This window comes from Leuresthes tenuis, unplaced genomic scaffold (genome assembly GCF_036924035.1).
Source record: "Leuresthes tenuis unplaced genomic scaffold, fLeuTen1.0.hap1 SCAF_17, whole genome shotgun sequence".
Classification (NCBI taxonomy): domain Eukaryota; kingdom Metazoa; phylum Chordata; class Actinopteri; order Atheriniformes; family Atherinopsidae; genus Leuresthes; species Leuresthes tenuis.
In genome coordinates this window covers 14,626,425-14,629,840 of record NW_027325371.1, presented here as the reverse complement: position 1 = coordinate 14,629,840, position 3,416 = coordinate 14,626,425, and positions in this window count along the sequence as shown.

Sequence of the window (3,416 nt, the reverse complement as noted above, 5' to 3'; positions counted from 1 at the left end):
CTTCTTTATCTTGCACAGTAATAATACTAACAAAGCACAACTCTTAAACTCAGCTCCAATTTGTAGTACCACATGAACTATGGAGTGAAATCAGAACTTGTATGTGAGAATTTGGCACAACTTTGGTGCAAAGGTGACTAAATATAGTTCATATTTATGAAATCAGTTTATTTAAATTAGTCAACTTGCATATGACCTGGCTTGTGTAGAACGCTATCGCCAAAGTCAATTAAATTCTATTGGAAAATATCACTAAATCATTTTTTATGTATAACACTGTGCAAAAGTCCCGAGCCACTGTTCTTTTTTTTATGTTGCCAGGGGGGCTAAAAATAGGTTCTGTGGTTTACTGAAACACGCAAATATAAATGCAATTACAATATATACAGCCACCCTTCCATGGAGACCATTTCTGATTAAGCTTCAGTGAGCAGTAGATGGATCAACCTATGGGTCAGAAGCATCTCTCAGGTCCCGTGTCAGGTCTTTGGGGGATTTTTCCCTATATATTAAGAGCATCACTTTCAGATACAGATTTCAGATCAGATATTTTCTTTAGTCCTGACGCCTGACGTCCTCCATTGTCCAGTTTCCTCAGAATTTTTTAAAAACACACTGCACACCATAGCTCTATGGGAATCATCTTGTCTGTGCAAAAGTGTAATTTACGTTATCTTTCATGTTTCTTATAGACACAACTAAAGAAATGGGAAGAAATTATGTTTTTGCAATAAGCTCCTAGTAACAAATTGCTTAAAGATACAGATCAAAATAGGTTCTTTGCTACGTTATTCATTATGTGGTCAAGCCCGCTTTAAAAGATTACAAGAAGGTCGAGGTTCTTGGAGACAAAATATAAAGAAATGAGAGGTGGCTCAAGACTTTTGCACAGTACTTTACAACAATAATAATATTAAAAATAGTAAAATCAATAAAAAATAATATCAATAATATAATAATAACCGTATCTCATAGATAGCAAAAAAAAAGCTGCTTCCACTTTGTCTTTGCACTGACACTTACTGAGATGAAAGATTCATCCCCCACTTGAGAAATTCCTTTCTTGTGCCATATCCTACGTGACCTTCTCCAAATACTGCTAATTCAGTCATCTAGTGCTGATAAGAGGACTCTCCACGCACCCTCCAGCTCTGTCATCCAATCACTGCAATAGTTTGGATAAAACACACAGTGGTTATGAAAGAGCCACGGGACGTAGATTTCTAATAACAGCAGATGGTTGAAGTATCTGCTTAGAATTGGTCTTTGTTACGTGTTCTTATTGACTACCGCGATATGGACGACGTAATAAACGCAGCAGGATTTGAGCAACATATTGACTGGGAATTCTCTTGAGGACACACCTAAATTATTGGAGGAAGCCGGCTTCTCACTTTACTGCAGGGAGTCTTCATCGGCTAACAGACAGGAAATTCACCACATCTACACTCAGAGCTCCCCCTGCATTCATCTACTCAGCGGAATCCCTCTCAGACTTTCTTTCTTAATTTCAGTCCTCTCCTCCATTACTTCATCACATCAGTTTTGTCTCAAGCAGGGCTCATCCCAAAGTGACTTCCATCCACCCCCTTGGGTTAGAGTTTTCTGAGTACCAATATACACCCTTTGTGAAATGCGGAACTCCTCTGCCAATATATCTCTGCAGGGAGATGTTTCCTCGTCCTCTGCCTCAACATTCTGCATGGAGAGCATTTGTGGAGCCGCTAAGAAACTTGCTTTGCTGTTCAGTTCTGTTGCTATGTGATGCCTTGAAAACTGCACATCTACTGTACGACTTTCCTTCTGGTAACACTACCAATACACTGTTGCTCCAACTGACTCAGACAAAAGCAGCAATGTGAATTCTTGCTTGGGTAATTGACTGCATTGACCATGACGACAAACCCACCACCAAGATGCTTCAAATGAGTACGCTAACAGAAACTGCTTTGGTTTGATGTGTCCAAACCTGACAAATGGAGCGCTGCAGAAGGACGACCAAAAGGCACACAGATTCCGGAAAGATAAGCATATTTTAAAGCATGCATAATTACAAGTATGCATTTACGGGCATTCCCGAGCTTGCTCGCAATAATTTTCCTCAAAAGGAGTGTAATCGTTGACATACATCTGCGACTAGTTTAATTACTTACTGTAATTAGCCAGGGGCAGGCGCTACCAACGATGCTCTCCTCTCTGTCTGGGTATTTTTCTCCGTCTGTCAAGTGATTTCTACCAGTGTGGGAGTCAACCAGCATGCCAGCATCATGCCTTCATTAGCACACTTCTTCTTTCCTCTATCATGATCATTTTACTGCCATCACCTATACAGATCGATGAGTTATCCCCCCCCCCCCCCCACCCCCCAATAAATGAACCCTCTAAACCTCTTAGCTAAACAATTTTAAATCAACTATCGCTAATTAAAACTCCTTCCCATTATTTCTTTGTTTTCTGAATTCTCACTGCCACTTAGTTGTGGGAATTTTTCTGAAGGAGCACCACATCTATCTACGCAAGCCCCTTTCCTCCCTCTTTTTTCAAACAGCTAATTGAATTTGCAGCTGACTTTTAATTAACTACATGGCTGATTTGCATAAAGTCAGATCATTTGCATATGGTCGCAGCCCCTCCCCCACCGCATGTCTGACTGCCTGGCACAGAGCCAAGAGCAGGGCTGGAAACTGACTTCGGAGAGACGAGGGAGGAGGAGAAGGTGAGGTGCCTGCCAACAAAGGAGAAGGAGAAACAGCAGATGGGGGAAGGAGGAGACAAATGGGGGGTAAAAACACCCCACGCCACGAGGTGGAGTGAGGTAGACATGTAAATGCGCACAAACGACCACTCTTATTGGCATAAATAACTGCAGATTTTGCAATCAGGTTGGCTAATTAACAAATCAAAGCAGGAAAACATAACATGTAGCTATATCGTTGTGCTCCTCTTCCAAACAGGTGTTAATTGGTAGAACATTGGCTCAATGCAGATTAGCTGGGGAGACTCATTAACAAGATGTGGCAATGAGGTGCAATGCACTTGTCAAACATAGAGGGATGCTGCGACTTAAGTGGAGCATGCATACTGATTTAAAAAAAGCCAAAAAAACACACATGAAACTTATCCTTTGGTTCATATCTGATGGTGAAAATTCATCTCTAAATATACAGTAACCACTTGATGAATATTCATGTATTTAAACATTAAGCAGGATGAGCATTTGTCAAAATGCTTCCTGTCCAGAGGGCTCGTTCTGCCCTGATAGGTGTCATCCATCAATGTGCCAGGTCTGACCAATGAGCATGACTTTATTTATTAATGCTAAACCCATAATGCCTGATCTGTCCATCTGATTATTGCATGAGAGTGGATAACATATGTGCATCTGTGCTGAAATCTGGCAGCAGTGTGGCAAAGCT